General features: G+C 45.3%; 1 long non-coding RNA gene across 2 annotated transcripts in view; it reads right to left on the minus strand.

Moving 5' to 3' along the window:
* Positions 1–276: 276 nt before the first annotated feature.
* Positions 277–23,899, minus strand: part of LOC309631903 — a 241,457-nt gene continuing 217,834 nt past the window's right edge. For both annotated transcript variants that reach the window (XR_014246635.1, XR_014246636.1), the window contains exon 2: positions 277–392. This is a non-coding gene — a long non-coding RNA (uncharacterized lncRNA). The remainder of the gene's footprint in view (positions 393–23,899) is intronic.

Consider the following 23,899-nt stretch of genomic DNA (forward strand, 5'->3'; position numbering starts at 1 on the left):
GAAATTCTTACTAAATTCGTTCAGGAACTGTGATGCCACCTGGATTGACCATATCTAGACCCACAGCTGATTGAGACATAAGTGTGGACACTCTTGGGGCTGAGAGGTTTGGTGAGGTTGGGTGAGCAAACGCAGACCCTTTAAAGTAATACTGCGTGGTTCCCATCCCATGGGTCCCAAATCTCCAGGTTCAAGGGCATCTTCCTACTTCGAAAACATGCATGAGAAACCCAGAAGATGGTGCACCGTGTGATCGGGAAAGGTTTCCAAAACGCACCTCATTTCTCATCTCCTTGTGCTCGGGTTCGCCATTCCAGCCGCTTTACTAGCAATCTCCCTCCTTGGAGAATCAGCACCTTTAACCTCCTGTTCCGTACAGGTTGCAATTTGTCCTCAGGATGAACGGGAAGAGGGGGAACCAATGAGTCACTAGCTCTAGGTGTTGGGACAGGCACAGGTCACTCTATTTTCCCATCAGGAAGAAGAATTAACCACAGGCTCAGCCTTCCGCCCGGAACCAGAATAGGGCCTGAAGCAATCCTGCGCTTTTGCGGCCAGCTCCCAAGAAAGCGAGTTGAAAAATGGAGCTCAGGGGCACTGCAATTCACAAACCTGCAGAGTTATAAATCATAACTCTCGTCCTCAAATATATTGAGGGAAGGCCACGAAGAGGATTTGAAAGCAAGGCAGAATTGCAGGAAACAGATTTCAGGAGGTAGATTCGAATCGCCTTTAAAGCACGGGAAAAGCAGCAAAACCTCGACAATGATGCCCTTGGCCAAAAAGGGCGTATGCGTTTTTTCCTGAATATATTCAGGAAAAAACGCATACGCCCTTTTTGGCCAACCAAGCAACCTGGAAAGGCAAATCAGCGCTACAAAGAAGTCTCGCTTCCCATCGGTCAAAAGGGCCATGCTGAATAAAGTGTCAAAACCAGAAATGCAGGACAGGCCATGGAGAAACGGGAGCCTTGCTACGCTGATGGGCGGGATGTAAATTGCCAACAGCCACTCTGGAGAAGTGTACGGTGTGTCCTGAAACATCGAAAAAACTCAGCTTAGAGAGCATAGGGCACTTCCACTCATGGGCGTATAAATTGGGAAAACTAAAAATCAGCAAGACACAGGCACCCCAAAGTTTAGGGCTGCTCTGTTGACAACAACCTCCAACTCGTTACACCCTAAATATCCCAGGAAAGAGAAAACTGGATAAAGAAGTTGTGGTCCTTATGTACAATGGAATATCACTCAGCCATGAAATCAACGTCATAAGGCTAGTAGCAGCATGATGATTGGATTTAGGTACGACGATTCTAAGTGAAATAAGTCACACAGAAAAAGACACTTATCCTAAGATATCACTTATAGAGGGAATGTAAAAATTGCTACCCTTGAACTGAATTACAAAACAGAACAGAGTCACACGTTTAGAAAACACACTATGGCTGCTTAACGGGAAAGGTGAGGTGGGGTGATGCATAAAAGAAGGGTTTCAAATTAGCTCAGAGACCGTTCCATAAACCCAATATGTAATAGACACGACCTACTCCTTGCTCAGTGAACTGGACTCAACACCCCCTATTCACCACCCAAGAATATATCTGACTAGTAAGAATGTTAAAACCTATGTATTGATATCTCTCTGTAAGTGAGTCAAGTGGGTGTAAAGCGGCATACACACAGCAGTGAAAAGCAGCTAAACCCCTTTATAAAAATCAATCACTTTTAAAAACCCGTGAAACAAAGACAGTGAAAGAGAGAGAAATTCTTACTAAATTCGTTCAGGGGCTGTGATGCCACCTGGATTGACCATATCTAGACCCACAGCTGATAGAGACATAAGGGTGGACACTCTTGGGGCTGAGAGGTTTGGTGAGGTTGGGTGAGCAAACGCAGACCCTTTAAAGTAATACTGCGTGGTTCCCATCCCATGGGTCCCAAATCTCCAGGTTCAAGGGCATCTTCCTACTTCGAAAACATGCATGAGAAACCCAGAAGATGGAGCACCGTGTGATCGGGAAAGGTTTGTAAAACGCACCTCATTTCTCATCTCCTTGTGCTCGGGTTCCCCATTCCAGCCGCTTTACTAGCAATCTCCCTCCTTGGAGAATCAGCACCTTTAACCTCCTGTTCCTTACAGGTTGCAATTTGTCCTGAGGATGAACGGGAAGAGGGGGAACCAATGAGACACTAGCTCTAGGTGTTGGGACAGGCACAGGTCACTCTATTTTCCCATCAGGAAGAAGAATTAACCACAGGCTCAGCCTGCCGCCCGGGACCAAAATAGGACCTGAAGAAATCCTGCGCTTTTGCGGCCAGCTCCCAAGAAAGCGAGTTGAAAAATGGAGCTCAGGGGCACTGCAATTCACAAACCTGCAGAGTTATAAATGATAACTCTCGTCCTCAAATATATTGAGGGAAGGCAACGAAGAGGATTTGAAAGCACGGAAGAATTGCAGGAAACAGATTTCAGGAGGTAGATTAAAATCGCATTTAAAGCACGGGAAAAGCGGCAAATCCTCGACAATGATGCCCTTGGCCAAAAAGGGCGTATGCGTTTTTTCCTGAATATATTCAGGAAAAAACGCATACGCCCTTTTTGGCCAACCAAGCAACCTGGAAAGGCAAATCAGCGCTACAAAGAAGTCTCGCTTCCCATCGGTCAAAAGGGCCATGCTGAATAAAGTGTCAAAACCAGAAATGCAGGACAGGCCATGGAGAAACGGGAGCCTTGCTACGCTGATGGGCGGGATGTAAATTGCCAACAGCCACTCTGGAGAAGTGTACGGTGTGTCCTGAAACATCGAAAAAACTCAGCTTAGAGAGCATAGGGCACTTCCACTCATGGGCGTATAAATTGGGAAAACTAAAAATCAGCAAGACACAGGCACCCCAAAGTTTAGGGCTGCTCTGTTGACAAGAACCTCCACTTCGTTACACCCTAAATATCCCAGGAAAGAGAAAAATGGATAAAGAAGTGGTGGTCCTTATGTACAATGGAATATCACTCAGCCATGAAATCAACGTCATAAGGCTAGTAGCAGCATGATGAGTGGATTTAGGTACGACGATACTAAGTGAAATAAGTCACACAGAAAAAGACACTTATCATAAGATATCACTTATAGGGGGAATGTAAAAACCGCGACCCTTGAACTGAATTACAAAACAGAACAGAGTCACACGTTAGGAAAACACACTATGGCTGCTTAACGGGAAAGGTGAGGTGGGGTGATGCATAAAAGAAGGGTTTCAAATTAGCTCAGAGACCGTTCCGTAAACCCAATATGTAATAGACACGACCTACTCCTTGCTCAGTGAACTGGACTCAACACCCCCTATTCACCGCCCAAGAATATATCTGACTAGTAAGAATGTTAAAACCTATGTATTGATATCTCTCTGTAAGTGAGTCAAGTGGGTGTAAAGCGGCATAAACACAGCAGTGAAAAGCAGCTAAACCCCTTTATAAAAATCAATCACTTTTAAAAACCCGTGAAACAAAGACAGTGAAAGAGAGAGAAATTCTTACTAAATTCGTTCAGGAACTGTGATGCCACCTGGATTGACCATATCTAGACCCACAGCTGATTGAGACATAAGTGTGGACACTCTTGGGGCTGAGAGGTTTGGTGAGGTTGGGTGAGCAAACGCAGACCCTTTAAAGTAATACTGCGTGGTTCCCATCCCATGGGTCCCAAATCTCCAGGTTCAAGGGCATCTTCCTACTTCGAAAACATGCATGAGAAACCCAGAAGATGGTGCACCGTGTGATCGGGAAAGGTTTCCAAAACGCACCTCATTTCTCATCTCCTTGTGATCGGGTTCGCCATTCCAGCCGCTTTACTAGCAATCTCCCTCCTTGGAGAATCAGCACCTTTAACCTCCTGTTCCGTACAGGTTGCAATTTGTCCTGAGGATGAACGGGAAGAGGGGGAACCAATGAGACACTAGCTCTAGGTGTTGGGACAGGCACAGGTCACTCTATTTTCCCATCAGGAAGAAGAATTAACCACAGGCTCAGCCTTCCGCCCGGAACCAGAATAGGGCCTGAAGCAATCCTGCGCTTTTGCGGCCAGCTCCCAAGAAAGCGAGTTGAAAAATGGAGCTCAGGGGCACTGCAATTCACAAACCTGCAGAGTTATAAATCATAACTCTCGTCCTCAAATATATTGAGGGAAGGCCACGAAGAGGATTTGAAAGCACGGAAGAATTGCAGGAAACAGATTTCAGGAGGTAGATTAAAATCGCCTTTAAAGCACGGGAAAAGCGGCAAATCCTCGACAATGATGCCCTTGGCCAAAAAGGGCGTATGCGTTTTTTCCTGAATATATTCAGGAAAAAACGCATACGCCCTTTTTGGCCAACCAAGCAACCTGGAAAGGCAAATCAGAGCTACAAAGAAGTCTCGCTTCCCATCGGTCAAAAGGGCCATGCTGAATAAAGTGTCAAAACCAGAAATGCAGGACAGGCCATGGAGAAACGGGAGCCTTGCTACGCTGATGGGCGGGATGTAAATTGCCAACAGCCACTCTGGAGAAGTGTACGGTGTGTCCTGAAACATCGAAAAAACTCAGCTTAGAGAGCATAGGGCACTTCCACTCATGGGCGTATAAATTGGGAAAACTAAAAATCAGCAAGACACAGGCACCCCAAAGTTTAGGGCTGCTCTGTTGACAACAACCTCCAACTCGTTACACCCTAAATATCCCAGGAAAGAGAAAACTGGATAAAGAAGTTGTGGTCCTTATGTACAATGGAATATCACTCAGCCATGAAATCAACGTCATAAGGCTAGTAGCAGCATGATGAGTGGATTTAGGTACGACGATTCTAAGTGAAATAATTCACACAGAAAAAGACACTTATCATAAGATATCACTTATAGAGGGAATGTAAAAATTGCTACCCTTGAACTGAATTACAAAACAGAACAGAGTCACACGTTTAGAAAACACACTATGGCTGCTTAACGGGAAAGGTGAGGTGGGGTGATGCATAAAAGAAGGGTTTCAAATTAGCTCAGAGACCGTTCCATAAACCCAATATGTAATAGACACGACCTACTCCTTGCTCAGTGAACTGGACTCAACACCCCCTATTCACCGCCCCAGTATATATCTGACTAATAAGAATGTTAAAACCTATGTATTGATATCACTCTGTAAGTGAGTCAAGTGGGTGTAAAGCGGCATACACACAGCAGTGAAAAGCAGTTAATCCCTTTATAAAAATCAATCACTTTTAAAAACCCGTGAAACAAAGACAGTGAAAGAGAGAGAAATTCTTACTAAATTCGTTCAGGGGCTGTGATGCCACCTGGATTGACCATATCTAGACCCACAGCTGATTGAGACATAAGGGTGGACACTCTTGGGGCTGAGAGGTTTGTTGAGGTTGGGTGAGCAAACGCAGACCCTTTAGAGTAATACTGCGTGGTACCCATCGCATGGGTCCCAAATCTCCAGATTCAAGGGCATCTTCCTACATCGAAAACATGCATGAGAAACCCAGAAGATGGTACACCGTGTGATCGGGAAAGGTTTCTAAAACGCACCTCATTTCTCATCTCCTTGTGCTCGGGTTCCCCATTCCAGCCGCTTTACTAGCAATCTCCCTCCTTGGAGAATCAGCACCTTTAACCTCCTGTTCCGTACAGGTTGCAATTTGTCCTGAGGATGAACGGGAAGAGGGGGAACCAATGAGACACTAGCTCTAGGTGTTGGGACAGGCACAGGTCACTCTATTTTCCCATCAGGAAGAAGAATTAACCACAGGCTCAGCCTGCCGCCCGGGACCAAAATAGGACCTGAAGCAATCCTGCGCTTTTGCGGCCAGCTCCCAAGAAAGCGAGTTGAAAAATGGAGCTCAGGGGCACTGCAATTCACAAACCTGCAGAGTTATAAATGATAACTCTCGTCCTCAAATATATTGAGGGAAGGCAACGAAGAGGATTTGAAAGCACGGAAGAATTGCAGGAAACAGATTTCAGGAGGTAGATTAAAATCGCATTTAAAGCACGGGAAAAGCGGCAAATCCTCGACAATGATGCCCTTGGCCAAAAAGGGCGTATGCGTTTTTTCCTGAATATATTCAGGAAAAAACGCATACGCCCTTTTTGGCCAACCAAGCAACCTGGAAAGGCAAATCAGCGCTACAAAGAAGTCTCGCTTCCCATCGGTCAAAAGGGCCATGCTGAATAAAGTGTCAAAACCAGAAATGCAGGACAGGCCATGGAGAAACGGGAGCCTTGCTACGCTGATGGGCGGGATGTAAATTGCCAACAGCCACTCTGGAGAAGTGTACGGTGTGTCCTGAAACATCGAAAAAACTCAGCTTAGAGAGCATAGGGCACTTCCACTCATGGGCGTATAAATTGGGAAAACTAAAAATCAGCAAGACACAGGCACCCCAAAGTTTAGGGCTGCTCTGTTGACAAGAACCTCCACTTCGTTACACCCTAAATATCCCAGGAAAGAGAAAAATGGATAAAGAAGTTGTGGTCCTTATGTACAATGGAATATCACTCAGCCATGAAATCAACGTCATAAGGCTAGTAGCAGCATGATGAGTGGATTTAGGTACGACGATTCTAAGTGAAATAAGTCACACAGAAAAAGACACTTATCATAAGATATCACTTATAGGGGGAATGTAAAAACCGCGACCCTTGAACTGAATTACAAAACAGAACAGAGTCACACGTTTAGAAAACACACTATGGCTGCTTAACGGGAAAGGTGAGGTGGGGTGATGCATAAAAGAAGGGTTTCAAATTAGCTCAGAGACCGTTCCGTAAACCCAATATGTAATAGACACGACCTACTCCTTGCTCAGTGAACTGGACTCAACACCCCCTATTCACCGCCCAAGAATATATCTGACTAGTAAGAATGTTAAAACCTATGTATTGATATCTCTCTGTAAGTGAGTCAAGTGGGTGTAAAGCGGCATAAACACAGCAGTGAAAAGCAGCTAAACCCCTTTATAAAAATCAATCACTTTTAAAAACCCGTGAAACAAAGACAGTGAAAGAGAGAGAAATTCTTACTAAATTCGTTCATGAACTGTGATGCCACCTGGATTGACCATATCTAGACCCACAGCTGATTGAGACATAAGTGTGGACACTCTTGGGGCTGAGAGGTTTGGTGAGGTTGGGTGAGCAAACGCAGACCCTTTAAAGTAATACTGCGTGGTTCCCATCCCATGGGTCCCAAATCTCCAGGTTCAAGGGCATCTTCCTACTTCGAAAACATGCATGAGAAACCCAGAAGATGGTGCACCGTGTGATCGGGAAAGGTTTCCAAAACGCACCTCATTTCTCATCTCCTTGTGCTCGGGTTCGCCATTCCAGCCGCTTTACTAGCAATCTCCCTCCTTGGAGAATCAGCACCTTTAACCTCCTGTTCCGTACAGGTTACAATTTGTCCTGAGGATGAACGGGAAGAGGGGGAACCAATGAGACACTAGCTCTAGGTGTTGGGACAGGCACAGGTCACTCTATTTTCCCATCAGGAAGAAGAATTAACCACAGGCTCAGCCTTCCGCCCGGAACCAGAATAGGGCCTGAAGCAATCCTGCGCTTTTGCGGCCAGCTCCCAAGAAAGCGAGTTGAAAAATGGAGCTCAGGGGCACTGCAATTCACAAACCTGCAGAGTTATAAATCATAACTCTCGTCCTCAAATATATTGAGGGAAGGCCACGAAGAGGATTTGAAAGCAAGGCAGAATTGCAGGAAACAGATTTCAGGAGGTAGATTCGAATCGCCTTTAAAGCACGGGAAAAGCAGCAAAACCTCGACAATGATGCCCTTGGCCAAAAAGGGCGTATGCGTTTTTTCCTGAATATATTCAGGAAAAAACGCATACGCCCTTTTTGGCCAACCAAGCAACCTGGAAAGGCAAATCAGCGCTACAAAGAAGTCTCGCTTCCCATCGGTCAAAAGGGCCATGCTGAATAAAGTGTCAAAACCAGAAATGCAGGACAGGCCATGGAGAAACGGGAGCCTTGCTACGCTGATGGGCGGGATGTAAATTGCCAACAGCCACTCTGGAGAAGTGTACGGTGTGTCCTGAAACATCGAAAAAACTCAGCTTAGAGAGCATAGGGCACTTCCACTCATGGGCGTATAAATTGGGAAAACTAAAAATCAGCAAGACACAGGCACCCCAAAGTTTAGGGCTGCTCTGTTGACAAGAACCTCCACTTCGTTACACCCTAAATATCCCAGGAAAGAGAAAACTGGATAAAGAAGTTGTGGTCCTTATGTACACTGGAATATCACTCAGCCATGAAATCAACGTCATAAGGCTAGTAGCAGCATGATGATTGGATTTAGGTACAACGATTCTAAGTGAAATAAGTCACACAGAAAAAGACACTTATCCTAAGATATCACTTATAGAGGGAATGTAAAAATTGCTACCCTTGAACTGAATTACAAAACAGAACAGAGTCACACGTTTAGAAAACACACTATGGCTGCTTAACGGGAAAGGTGAGGTGGGGTGATGCATAAAAGAAGGGTTTCAAATTAGCTCAGAGACCGTTCCATAAACCCAATATGTAATAGACACGACCTACTCCTTGCTCAGTGAACTGGACTCAACACCCCCTATTCACCACCCAAGAATATATCTGACTAGTAAGAATGTTAAAACCTATGTATTGATATCACTCTGTAAGTGAGTCAAGTGGGTGTAAAGCGGCATACACACAGCAGTGAAAAGCAGCTAAACCCCTTTATAAAAATCAATCACTTTTAAAAACCCGTGAAACAAAGACAGTGAAAGAGAGAGAAATTCTTACTAAATTCGTTCAGGGGCTGTGATGCCACCTGGATTGACCATATCTAGACCCACAGCTGATAGAGACATAAGGGTGGACACTCTTGGGGCTGAGAGGTTTGGTGAGGTTGGGTGAGCAAACGCAGACCCTTTAAAGTAATACTGCGTGGTTCCCATCCCATGGGTCCCAAATCTCCAGGTTCAAGGGCATCTTCCTACTTCGAAAACATGCATGAGAAACCCAGAAGATGGAGCACCGTGTGATCGGGAAAGGTTTGTAAAACGCACCTCATTTCTCATCTCCTTGTGCTCGGGTTCCCCATTCCAGCCGCTTTACTAGCAATCTCCCTCCTTGGAGAATCAGCACCTTTAACCTCCTGTTCCTTACAGGTTGCAATTTGTCCTGAGGATGAACGGGAATAGGGGGAACCAATGAGACACTAGCTCTAGGTGTTGGGACAGGCACAGGTCACTCTATTTTCCCATCAGGAAGAAGAATTAACCACAGGCTCAGCCTGCCGCCCGGAACCAGAATAGCGCCTCAAGAAATCCTGCGCTTTTGCGGCCAGCTCCCAAGAAAGCGAGTTGAAAAATGGAGCTCAGGGGCACTGCAATTCACAAACCTGCAGAGTTATAAATCATAACTCTCGTCCTCAAATATATTGAGGGAAGGCCACGAAGAGGATTTGAAAGCAAGGCAGAATTGCAGGAAACAGATTTCAGGAGGTAGATTCGAATCGCCTTTAAAGCACGGGAAAAGCAGCAAAACCTCGACAATGATGCCCTTGGCCAAAAAGGGCGTATGCGTTTTTTCCTGAATATATTCAGGAAAAAACGCATACGCCCTTTTTGGCCAACCAAGCAACCTGGAAAGGCAAATCAGCGCTACAAAGAAGTCTCGCTTCCCATCGGTCAAAAGGGCCATGCTGAATAAAGTGTCAAAACCAGAAATGCAGGACAGGCCATGGAGAAACGGGAGCCTTGCTACGCTGATGGGCGGGATGTAAATTGCCAACAGCCACTCTGGAGAAGAGTACGGTGTGTCCTGAAACATCGAAAAAACTCAGCTTAGAGAGCATAGGGCACTTCCACTCATGGGCGTATACATTGGGAAAACTAAAAATCAGCAAGACACAGGCACCCCAAAGTTTAGGGCTGCTCTGTTGACAAGAACCTCCACTTCGTTACACCCTAAATATCCCAGGAAAGAGAAAACTGGATAAAGAAGTTGTGGTCCTTATGTACAATGGAATATCACTCAGCCATGAAATCAACGTCATAAGGCTAGTAGCAGCATGATGAGTGGATTTAGGTACGACGATTCTAAGTGAAATAAGTCACACAGAAAAAGACACTTATCCTAAGATATCACTTATAGAGGGAATGTAAAAATTGCTACCCTTGAACTGAATTACAAAACAGAACAGAGTCACACGTTTAGAAAACACACTATGGCTGCTTAACGGGAAAGGTGAGGTGGGGTGATGCATAAAAGAAGGGTTTCAAATTAGCTCAGAGACCGTTCCATAAACCCAATATGTAATAGACACGACCTACTCCTTGCTCAGTGAACTGGACTCAACACCCCCTATTCACCGCCCAAGAATATATCTGACTAGTAAGAATGTTAAAACCTATGTATTGATATCACTCTGTAAGTGAGTCAAGTGGGTGTAAAGCGGCATACACACAGCAGTGAAAAGCAGCTAAACCCCTTTATAAAAATCAATCACTTTTAAAAACCCGTGAAACAAAGACAGTGAAAGAGAGAGAAATTCTTACTAAATTCGTTCAGGGGCTGTGATGCCACCTGGATTGACCATATCTAGACCCACAGCTGATAGAGACATAAGGGTGGACACTCTTGGGGCTGAGAGGTTTGGTGAGGTTGGGTGAGCAAACGCAGACCCTTTAAAGTAATACTGCGTGGTTCCCATCCCATGGGTCCCAAATCTCCAGGTTCAAGGGCATCTTCCTACTTCGAAAACATGCATGAGAAACCCAGAAGATGGAGCACCGTGTGATCGGGAAAGGTTTGTAAAACGCACCTCATTTCTCATCTCCTTGTGCTCGGGTTCCCCATTCCAGCCGCTTTACTAGCAATCTCCCTCCTTGGAGAATCAGCACCTTTAACCTCCTGTTCCTTACAGGTTGCAATTTGTCCTGAGGATGAACGGGAAGAGGGGGAACCAATGAGACACTAGCTCTAGGTGTTGGGACAGGCACAGGTCACTCTATTTTCCCATCAGGAAGAAGAATTAACCACAGGCTCAGCCTGCCGCCCGGGACCAAAATAGGACCTGAAGAAATCCTGCGCTTTTGCGGCCAGCTCCCAAGAAAGCGAGTTGAAAAATGGAGCTCAGGGGCACTGCAATTCACAAACCTGCAGAGTTATAAATGATAACTCTCGTCCTCAAATATATTGAGGGAAGGCAACGAAGAGGATTTGAAAGCACGGAAGAATTGCAGGAAACAGATTTCAGGAGGTAGATTAAAATCGCATTTAAAGCACGGGAAAAGCGGCAAATCCTCGACAATGATGCCCTTGGCCAAAAAGGGCGTATGCGTTTTTTCCTGAATATATTCAGGAAAAAACGCATACGCCCTTTTTGGCCAACCAAGCAACCTGGAAAGGCAAATCAGCGCTACAAAGAAGTCTCGCTTCCCATCGGTCAAAAGGGCCATGCTGAATAAAGTGTCAAAACCAGAAATGCAGGACAGGCCATGGAGAAACGGGAGCCTTGCTACGCTGATGGGCGGGATGTAAATTGCCAACAGCCACTCTGGAGAAGTGTACGGTGTGTCCTGAAACATCGAAAAAACTCAGCTTAGAGAGCATAGGGCACTTCCACTCATGGGCGTATAAATTGGGAAAACTAAAAATCAGCAAGACACAGGCACCCCAAAGTTTAGGGCTGCTCTGTTGACAAGAACCTCCACTTCGTTACACCCTAAATATCCCAGGAAAGAGAAAAATGGATAAAGAAGTGGTGGTCCTTATGTACAATGGAATATCACTCAGCCATGAAATCAACGTCATAAGGCTAGTAGCAGCATGATGAGTGGATTTAGGTACGACGATACTAAGTGAAATAAGTCACACAGAAAAAGACACTTATCATAAGATATCACTTATAGGGGGAATGTAAAAACCGCGACCCTTGAACTGAATTACAAAACAGAACAGAGTCACACGTTAGGAAAACACACTATGGCTGCTTAACGGGAAAGGTGAGGTGGGGTGATGCATAAAAGAAGGGTTTCAAATTAGCTCAGAGACCGTTCCGTAAACCCAATATGTAATAGACACGACCTACTCCTTGCTCAGTGAACTGGACTCAACACCCCCTATTCACCGCCCAAGAATATATCTGACTAGTAAGAATGTTAAAACCTATGTATTGATATCTCTCTGTAAGTGAGTCAAGTGGGTGTAAAGCGGCATAAACACAGCAGTGAAAAGCAGCTAAACCCCTTTATAAAAATCAATCACTTTTAAAAACCCGTGAAACAAAGACAGTGAAAGAGAGAGAAATTCTTACTAAATTCGTTCAGGAACTGTGATGCCACCTGGATTGACCATATCTAGACCCACAGCTGATTGAGACATAAGTGTGGACACTCTTGGGGCTGAGAGGTTTGGTGAGGTTGGGTGAGCAAACGCAGACCCTTTAAAGTAATACTGCGTGGTTCCCATCCCATGGGTCCCAAATCTCCAGGTTCAAGGGCATCTTCCTACTTCGAAAACATGCATGAGAAACCCAGAAGATGGTGCACCGTGTGATCGGGAAAGGTTTCCAAAACGCACCTCATTTCTCATCTCCTTGTGATCGGGTTCGCCATTCCAGCCGCTTTACTAGCAATCTCCCTCCTTGGAGAATCAGCACCTTTAACCTCCTGTTCCGTACAGGTTGCAATTTGTCCTGAGGATGAACGGGAAGAGGGGGAACCAATGAGACACTAGCTCTAGGTGTTGGGACAGGCACAGGTCACTCTATTTTCCCATCAGGAAGAAGAATTAACCACAGGCTCAGCCTTCCGCCCGGAACCAGAATAGGGCCTGAAGCAATCCTGCGCTTTTGCGGCCAGCTCCCAAGAAAGCGAGTTGAAAAATGGAGCTCAGGGGCACTGCAATTCACAAACCTGCAGAGTTATAAATCATAACTCTCGTCCTCAAATATATTGAGGGAAGGCCACGAAGAGGATTTGAAAGCACGGAAGAATTGCAGGAAACAGATTTCAGGAGGTAGATTAAAATCGCCTTTAAAGCACGGGAAAAGCGGCAAATCCTCGACAATGATGCCCTTGGCCAAAAAGGGCGTATGCGTTTTTTCCTGAATATATTCAGGAAAAAACGCATACGCCCTTTTTGGCCAACCAAGCAACCTGGAAAGGCAAATCAGAGCTACAAAGAAGTCTCGCTTCCCATCGGTCAAAAGGGCCATGCTGAATAAAGTGTCAAAACCAGAAATGCAGGACAGGCCATGGAGAAACGGGAGCCTTGCTACGCTGATGGGCGGGATGTAAATTGCCAACAGCCACTCTGGAGAAGTGTACGGTGTGTCCTGAAACATCGAAAAAACTCAGCTTAGAGAGCATAGGGCACTTCCACTCATGGGCGTATAAATTGGGAAAACTAAAAATCAGCAAGACACAGGCACCCCAAAGTTTAGGGCTGCTCTGTTGACAACAACCTCCAACTCGTTACACCCTAAATATCCCAGGAAAGAGAAAACTGGATAAAGAAGTTGTGGTCCTTATGTACAATGGAATATCACTCAGCCATGAAATCAACGTCATAAGGCTAGTAGCAGCATGATGAGTGGATTTAGGTACGACGATTCTAAGTGAAATAATTCACACAGAAAAAGACACTTATCATAAGATATCACTTATAGAGGGAATGTAAAAATTGCTACCCTTGAACTGAATTACAAAACAGAACAGAGTCACACGTTTAGAAAACACACTATGGCTGCTTAACGGGAAAGGTGAGGTGGGGTGATGCATAAAAGAAGGGTTTCAAATTAGCTCAGAGACCGTTCCATAAACCCAATATGTAATAGACACGACCTACTCCTTGCTCAGTGAACTGGACTCAACACCCCCTATTCACCGCCCCAGTATATATCTGACTAATAAGAATGTTAAAACCTATGTATTGATATCACTCTGTAAGTGAGTCAAGTGGGTGTAAAGCGGCATACACACAGCAGTGAAAAGCAGTTAATCCCTTTATAAAAATCAATCACTTTTAAAAACCCGTGAAACAAAGACAGTGAAAGAGAGAGAAATTCTTACTAAATTCGTTCAGGGGCTGTGATGCCACCTGGATTGACCATATCTAGACCCACAGCTGATTGAGACATAAGGGTGGACACTCTTGGGGCTGAGAGGTTTGTTGAGGTTGGGTGAGCAAACGCAGACCCTTTAGAGTAATACTGCGTGGTACCCATCGCATGGGTCCCAAATCTCCAGATTCAAGGGCATCTTCCTACATCGAAAACATGCATGAGAAACCCAGAAGATGGTACACCGTGTGATCGGGAAAGGTTTCTAAAACGCACCTCATTTCTCACCTCCTTGTGCTCGGGTTCCCCATTCCAGCCGCTTTACTAGCAATCTCCCTCCTTGGAGAATCAGCACCTTTAACCTCCTGTTCCGTACAGGTTGCAATTTGTCCTGAGGATGAACGGGAAGAGGGGGAACCAATGAGACACTAGCTCTAGGTGTTGGGACAGGCACAGGTCACTCTATTTTCCCATCAGGAAGAAGAATTAACCACAGGCTCAGCCTGCCGCCCGGGACCAAAATAGGACCTGAAGCAATCCTGCGCTTTTGCGGCCAGCTCCCAAGAAAGCGAGTTGAAAAATGGAGCTCAGGGGCACTGCAATTCACAAACCTGCAGAGTTATAAATGATAACTCTCGTCCTCAAATATATTGAGGGAAGGCAACGAAGAGGATTTGAAAGCACGGAAGAATTGCAGGAAACAGATTTCAGGAGGTAGATTAAAATCGCATTTAAAGCACGGGAAAAGCGGCAAATCCTCGACAATGATGCCCTTGGCCAAAAAGGGCGTATGCGTTTTTTCCTGAATATATTCAGGAAAAAACGCATACGCCCTTTTTGGCCAACCAAGCAACCTGGAAAGGCAAATCAGCGCTACAAAGAAGTCTCGCTTCCCATCGGTCAAAAGGGCCATGCTGAATAAAGTGTCAAAACCAGAAATGCAGGACAGGCCATGGAGAAACGGGAGCCTTGCTACGCTGATGGGCGGGATGTAAATTGCCAACAGCCACTCTGGAGAAGTGTACGGTGTGTCCTGAAACATCGAAAAAACTCAGCTTAGAGAGCATAGGGCACTTCCACTCATGGGCGTATAAATTGGGAAAACTAAAAATCAGCAAGACACAGGCACCCCAAAGTTTAGGGCTGCTCTGTTGACAAGAACCTCCACTTCGTTACACCCTAAATATCCCAGGAAAGAGAAAAATGGATAAAGAAGTTGTGGTCCTTATGTACAATGGAATATCACTCAGCCATGAAATCAACGTCATAAGGCTAGTAGCAGCATGATGAGTGGATTTAGGTACGACGATTCTAAGTGAAATAAGTCACACAGAAAAAGACACTTATCATAAGATATCACTTATAGGGGGAATGTAAAAACCGCGACCCTTGAACTGAATTACAAAACAGAACAGAGTCACACGTTTAGAAAACACACTATGGCTGCTTAACGGGAAAGGTGAGGTGGGGTGATGCATAAAAGAAGGGTTTCAAATTAGCTCAGAGACCGTTCCGTAAACCCAATATGTAATAGACACGACCTACTCCTTGCTCAGTGAACTGGACTCAACACCCCCTATTCACCGCCCAAGAATATATCTGACTAGTAAGAATGTTAAAACCTATGTATTGATATCTCTCTGTAAGTGAGTCAAGTGGGTGTAAAGCGGCATAAACACAGCAGTGAAAAGCAGCTAAACCCCTTTATAAAAATCAATCACTTTTAAAAACCCGTGAAACAAAGACAGTGAAAGAGAGAGAAATTCTTACTAAATTCGTTCATGAACTGTGATGCCACCTGGATTGACCATATCTAGACCCACAGCTGATTGAGACATAAGTGTGGACACTCTTGGGGCTGAGAGGTTTGGTGAGGTTGGGTGAGCAAACGCAGACCCTTTAAAGTAATACTGCGTGGTTCCCATCCCATGGGTCCCAAATCTCCAGGTTCAAGGGCATCTTCCTACTTCGAAAACATGCATGAGAAACCCAGAAGATGGTGCACCGTGTGATCGGGAAAGGTTTCCAAAACGCACCTCATTTCTCATCTCCTTGTGCTCGGGTTCGCCATTCCAGCCGCTTTACTAGCAATCTCCCTCCTTGGAGAATCAGCACCTTTAACCTCCTGTTCCGTACAGGTTACAATTTGTCCTGAGGATGAACGGGAAGAGGGGGAACCAATGAGACACTAGCTCTAGGTGTTGGGACAGGCACAGGTCACTCTATTTTCCCATCAGGAAGAAGAATTAACCACAGGCTCAGCCTTCCGCCCGGAACCAGAATAGGGCCTGAAGCAATCCTGCGCTTTTGCGGCCAGCTCCCAAGAAAGCGAGTTGAAAAATGGAGCTCAGGGGCACTGCAATTCACAAACCTGCAGAGTTATAAATCATAACTCTCGTCCTCAAATATATTGAGGGAAGGCCACGAAGAGGATTTGAAAGCAAGGCAGAATTGCAGGAAACAGATTTCAGGAGGTAGATTCGAATCGCCTTTAAAGCACGGGAAAAGCAGCAAAACCTCGACAATGATGCCCTTGGCCAAAAAGGGCGTATGCGTTTTTTCCTGAATATATTCAGGAAAAAACGCATACGCCCTTTTTGGCCAACCAAGCAACCTGGAAAGGCAAATCAGCGCTACAAAGAAGTCTCGCTTCCCATCGGTCAAAAGGGCCATGCTGAATAAAGTGTCAAAACCAGAAATGCAGGACAGGCCATGGAGAAACGGGAGCCTTGCTACGCTGATGGGCGGGATGTAAATTGCCAACAGCCACTCTGGAGAAGTGTACGGTGTGTCCTGAAACATCGAAAAAACTCAGCTTAGAGAGCATAGGGCACTTCCACTCATGGGCGTATAAATTGGGAAAACTAAAAATCAGCAAGACACAGGCACCCCAAAGTTTAGGGCTGCTCTGTTGACAAGAACCTCCACTTCGTTACACCCTAAATATCCCAGGAAAGAGAAAACTGGATAAAGAAGTTGTGGTCCTTATGTACACTGGAATATCACTCAGCCATGAAATCAACGTCATAAGGCTAGTAGCAGCATGATGATTGGATTTAGGTACAACGATTCTAAGTGAAATAAGTCACACAGAAAAAGACACTTATCCTAAGATATCACTTATAGAGGGAATGTAAAAATTACTACCCTTGAACTGAATTACAAAACAGAACAGAGTCACACGTTTAGAAAACACACTATGGCTGCTTAACGGGAAAGGTGAGGTGGGGTGATGCATAAAAGAAGGGTTTCAAATTAGCTCAGAGACCGTTCCATAAACCCAATATGTAATAGACACGACCTACTCCTTGCTCAGTGAACTGGACTCAACACCCCCTATTCACCACCCAAGAATATATCTGACTAGTAAGAATGTTAAAACCTATGTATTGATATCACTCTGTAAGTGAGTCAAGTGGGTGTAAAGCGGCATACACACAGCAGTGAAAAGCAGCTAAACCCCTTTATAAAAATCAATCACTTTTAAAAACCCGTGAAACAAAGACAGTGAAAGAGAGAGAAATTCTTACTAAATTCGTTCAGGGGCTGTGATGCCACCTGGATTGACCATATCTAGACCCACAGCTGATAGAGACATAAGGGTGGACACTCTTGGGGCTGAGAGGTTTGGTGAGGTTGGGTGAGCAAACGCAGACCCTTTAAAGTAATACTGCGTGGTTCCCATCCCATGGGTCCCAAATCTCCAGGTTCAAGGGCATCTTCCTACTTCGAAAACATGCATGAGAAACCCAGAAGATGGAGCACCGTGTGATCGGGAAAGGTTTGTAAAACGCACCTCATTTCTCATCTCCTTGTGCTCGGGTTCCCCATTCCAGCCGCTTTACTAGCAATCTCCCTCCTTGGAGAATCAGCACCTTTAACCTCCTGTTCCTTACAGGTTGCAATTTGTCCTGAGGATGAACGGGAATAGGGGGAACCAATGAGACACTAGCTCTAGGTGTTGGGACAGGCACAGGTCACTCTATTTTCCCATCAGGAAGAAGAATTAACCACAGGCTCAGCCTGCCGCCCGGAACCAGAATAGCGCCTCAAGAAATCCTGCGCTTTTGCGGCCAGCTCCCAAGAAAGCGAGTTGAAAAATGGAGCTCAGGGGCACTGCAATTCACAAACCTGCAGAGTTATAAATCATAACTCTCGTCCTCAAATATATTGAGGGAAGGCCACGAAGAGGATTTGAAAGCAAGGCAGAATTGCAGGAAACAGATTTCAGGAGGTAGATTCGAATCGCCTTTAAAGCACGGGAAAAGCAGCAAAACCTCGACAATGATGCCCTTGGCCAAAAAGGGCGTATGCGTTTTTTCCTGAATATATTCAGGAAAAAACGCATACGCCCTTTTTGGCCAACCAAGCAACCTGGAAAGGCAAATCAGCGCTACAAAGAAGTCTCGCTTCCCATCGGTCAAAAGGGCCATGCTGAATAAAGTGTCAAAACCAGAAATGCAGGACAGGCCATGGAGAAACGGGAGCCTTGCTACGCTGATGGGCGGGATGTAAATTGCCAACAGCCACTCTGGAGAAGAGTACGGTGTGTCCTGAAACATCGAAAAAACTCAGCTTAGAGAGCATAGGGCACTTCCACTCATGGGCGTATACATTGGGAAAACTAAAAATCAGCAAGACACAGGCACCCCAAAGTTTAGGGCTGCTCTGTTGACAAGAACCTCCACTTCGTTACACCCTAAATATCCCAGGAAAGAGAAAACTGGATAAAGAAGTTGTGGTCCTTATGTACAATGGAATATCACTCAGCCATGAAATCAACGTCATAAGGCTAGTAGCAGCATGATGAGTGGATTTAGGTACGACGATTCTAAGTGAAATAAGTCACACAGAAAAAGACACTTATCCTAAGATATCACTTATAGAGGGAATGTAAAAATTGCTACCCTTGAACTGAATTACAAAACAGAACAGAGTCACACGTTTAGAAAACACACTATGGCTGCTTAACGGGAAAGGTGAGGTGGGGTGATGCATAAAAGAAGGGTTTCAAATTAGCTCAGAGACCGTTCCATAAACCCAATATGTAATAGACACGACCTACTCCTTGCTCAGTGAACTGGACTCAACACCCCCTATTCACCGCCCAAGAATATATCTGACTAGTAAGAATGTTAAAACCTATGTATTGATATCACTCTGTAAGTGAGTCAAGTGGGTGTAAAGCGGCATACACACAGCAGTGAAAAGCAGCTAAATCCCTTTATAAAAATCAATCACTTTTAAAAACCCGTGAAACAAAGACAGTGAAAGAGAGAGAAATTCTTACTAAATTCGTTCAGGGGCTGTGATGCCACCTGGATTGACCATATCTAGACCCACAGCTGATTGAGACATAAGGGTGGACACTCTTGGGGCTGAGAGGTTTGGTGAGGTTGGGTGAGCAAACGCAGACCCTTTAGAGTAATACTGCGTGGTACCCATCGCATGGGTCCCAAATCTCCAGATTCAAGTGCATCTTCCTACATCGAAAACATGCATGAGAAACCCAGAAGATGGTACACCGTGTGATCGGGAAAGGTTTCTAAAACGCACCTCATTTCTCATCTCCTTGTGCTCGGGTTCCCCATTCCAGCCGCTTTACTAGCAATCTCCCTCCTTGGAGAATCAGCACCTTTAACCTCCTGTTCCGTACAGGTTGCAATTTGTCCTGAGGATGAACGGGAAGAGGGGGAACCAATGAGACACTAGCTCTAGGTGTTGGGACAGGCACAGGTCACTCTATTTTCCCATCAGGAAGAAGAATTAACCACAGGCTCAGCCTGCCGCCCGGGACCAAAATAGGACCTGAAGCAATCCTGCGCTTTTGCGGCCAGCTCCCAAGAAAGCGAGTTGAAAAATGGAGCTCAGGGGCACTGCAATTCACAAACCTGCAGAGTTATAAATGATAACTCTCGTCCTCAAATATATTGAGGGAAGGCAACGAAGAGGATTTGAAAGCACGGAAGAATTGCAGGAAACAGATTTCAGGAGGTAGATTAAAATCGCCTTTAAAGCACGGGAAAAGCGGCAAAACCTCGACAATGATGCCCTTGGCCAAAAAGGGCGTATGCGTTTTTTCCTGAATATATTCAGGAAAAAACGCATACGCCCTTTTTGGCCAACCAAGCAACCTGGAAAGGCAAATCAGAGCTACAAAGAAGTCTCGCTTCCCATCGGTCAAAAGGGCCATGCTGAATAAAGTGTCAAAACCAGAAATGCAGGACAGGCCATGGAGAAACGGGAGCCTTGCTACGCTGATGGGCGGGATGTAAATTGCCAACAGCCACTCTGGAGAAGTGTACGGTGTGTCCTGAAACATCGAAAAAACTCAGCTTAGAGAGCATAGGGCACTTCCACTCATGGGCGTATAAATTGGGAAAACTAAAAATCAGCAAGACACAGGCACCCCAAAGTTTAGGGCTGCTCTGTTGACAACAACCTCCAACTCGTTACACCCTAAATATCCCAGGAAAGAGAAAAATGGATAAAGAAGTTGTGGTCCTTATGTACAATGGAATATCACTCAGCCATGAAATCAACGTCATAAGGCTAGTAGCAGCATGATGAGTGGATTTAGGTACGACGATTCTAAGTGAAATAATTCACACAGAAAAAGACACTTATCATAAGATATCACTTATAGAGGGAATGTAAAAATTACTACCCTTGAACTGAATTACAAAACAGAACAGAGTCACACGTTTAGAAAACACACTATGGCTGCTTAACGGGAAAGGTGAGGTGGGGTGATGCATAAAAGAAGGGTTTCAAATTAGCTCAGAGACCGTTCCATAAACCCAATATGTAATAGACACGACCTACTCCTTGCTCAGTGAACTGGACTCAACACCCCCTATTCACCGCCCAAGAATATATCTGACTAATAAGAATGTTAAAACCTATGTATTGATATCACTCTGTAAGTGAGTCAAGTGGGTGTAAAGCGGCATACACACAGCAGTGAAAAGCAGCTAAATCCCTTTATAAAAATCAATCACTTTTAAAAACCCGTGAAACAAAGACAGTGAAAGAGAGAGAAATTCTTACTAAATTCGTTCAGGAACTGTGATGCCACCTGAATTGACCATATCTAGACCCACAGCTGATTGAGACATAAGGGTGGACACTCTTGGGGCTGAGAGGTTTGGTGAGGTTGGGTGAGCAAACGCAGACCCTTTAGAGTAATACTGCGTGGTACCCATCGCATGGGTCCCAAATCTCCAGATTCAAGGGCATCTTCCTACATCGAAAACATGCATGAGAAACCCAGAAGATGGTACACCGTGTGATCGGGAAAGGTTTCTAAAACGCACCTCATTTCTCATCTCCTTGTGCTCGGGTTCCCCATTCCAGCCGCTTTACTAGCAATCTCCCTCCTTGGAGAATCAGCACCTTTAACCTCCTGTTCCGTACAGGTTGCAATTTGTCCTGAGGATGAACGGGAAGAGGGGGAACCAATGAGACACTAGCTCTAGGTGTTGGGACAGGCACAGGTCACTCTATTTTCCCATCAGGAAGAAGAATTAACCACAGGCTCAGCCTGCCGCCCGGGACCAAAATAGGACCTGAAGCAATCCTGCGCTTTTGCGGCCAGCTCCCAAGAAAGCGAGTTGAAAAATGGAGCTCAGGGGCACTGCAATTCACAAACCTGCAGAGTTATAAATGATAACTCTCGTCCTCAAATATATTGAGGGAAGGCAACGAAGAGGATTTGAAAGCACGGAAGAATTGCAGGAAACAGATTTCAGGAGGTAGATTAAAATCGCATTTAAAGCACGGGAAAAGCGGCAAATCCTCGACAATGATGCCCTTGGCCAAAAAGGGCGTATGCGTTTTTTCCTGAATATATTCAGGAAAAAACGCATACGCCCTTTTTGGCCAACCAAGCAACCTGGAAAGGCAAATCAGAGCTACAAAGAAGTCTCGCTTCCCATCGGTCAAAAGGGCCATGCTGAATAAAGTGTCAAAACCAGAAATGCAGGACAGGCCATGGAGAAACGGGAGCCTTGCTACGCTGATGGGCGGGATGTAAATTGCCAACAGCCACTCTGGAGAAGTGTACGGTGTGTCCTGAAACATCGAAAAAACTCAGCTTAGAGAGCATAGGGCACTTCCACTCATGGGCGTATAAATTGGGAAAACTAAAAATCAGCAAGACACAGGCACCCCAAAGTTTAGGGCTGCTCTGTTGACAAGAACCTCCACTTCGTTACACCCTAAATATCCCAGGAAAGAGAAAAATGGATAAAGAAGTTGTGGTCCTTATGTACAATGGAATATCACTCAGCCATGAAATCAACGTCATAAGGCTAGTAGCAGCATGATGAGTGGATTTAGGTACGACGATTCTAAGTGAAATAAGTCACACAGAAAAAGACACTTATCATAAGATATCCCTTATAGAGGGAATGTAAAAACCGCGACCCTTGAACTGAATTACAAAACAGAACAGAGTCACACGTTTAGAAAACACACTATGGCTGCTTAACGGGAAAGGTGAGGTGGGGTGATGCATAAAAGAAGGGTTTCAAATTAGCTCAGAGACCGTTCCATAAACCCAATATGTAATAGACACGACCTACTCCTTGCTCAGTGAACTGGACTCAACACCCCCTATTCACCGCCCAAGAATATATCTGACTAGTAAGAATGTTAAAACCTATGTATTGATATCTCTCTGTAAGTGAGTCAAGTGGGTGTAAAGCGGCATACACACAGCAGTGAAAAGCAGCTAAACCCCTTTATAAAAATCAATCACTTTTAAAAACCCGTGAAACAAAGACAGTGAAAGAGAGAGAAATTCTTACTAAATTCGTTCAGGGGCTGTGATGCCACCTGGATTGACCATATCTAGACCCACAGCTGATAGAGACATAAGGGTGGACACTCTTGGGGCTGAGAGGTTTGGTGAGGTTGGGTGAGCAAACGCAGACCCTTTAAAGTAATACTGCGTGGTTCCCATCCCATGGGTCCCAAATCTCCAGGTTCAAGGGCATCTTCCTACTTCGAAAACATGCATGAGAAACCCAGAAGATGGTGCACCGTGTGATCGGGAAAGGTTTCTAAAACGCACCTCATTTCTCATCTCCTTGTGCTTGGGTTCGCCATTCCAGCCGCTTTACTAGCAATCTCCCTCCTTGGAGAATCAGCACCTTTAACCTCCTGTTCCGTACAGGTTGCAATTTGTCCTGAGGATGAACGGGAAGAGGGGGAACCAATGAGACACTAGCTCTAGGTGTTGGGACAGGCACAGGTCACTCTATTTTCCCATCAGGAAGAAGAATTAACCACAGGCTCAGCCTGCCGCCCGGGACCAAAATAGGGCCTGAAGCAATCCTGCGCTTTTGCGGCCAGCTCCCAAGAAAGCGAGTTGAAAAATGGAGCTCAGGGGCACTGCAATTCACAAACCTGCAGAGTTATAAATGATAACTCTCGTCCTCAAATATATTGAGGGAAGGCAACGAAGAGGATTTGAAAGCACGGCAGAATTGCAGGAAACAGATTTCAGGAGGTAGATTCGAATCGCCTTTAAAGCACGGGAAAAGCGGCAAAACCTCGACAATGATGCCCTTGGCCAAAAAGGGCGTATGCGTTTTTTCCTGAATATATTCAGGAAAAAACGCATACGCCCTTTTTGGCCAACCAAGCAACCTGGAAAGGCAAATCAGCGCTACAAAGAAGTCTCGCTTCCCATCGGTCAAAAGGGCCATGCTGAATAAAGTGTCAAAACCAGAAATGCAGGACAGGCCATGGAGAAACGGGAGCCTTGCTACGCTGATGGGCGGGATGTAAATTGCCAACAGCCACTCTGGAGAAG

The sequence above is a fragment of the Balaenoptera borealis genome, assembly GCF_965194805.1.
Source record: "Balaenoptera borealis genome assembly, chromosome: 7".
NCBI lineage: Eukaryota > Metazoa > Chordata > Mammalia > Artiodactyla > Balaenopteridae > Balaenoptera > Balaenoptera borealis.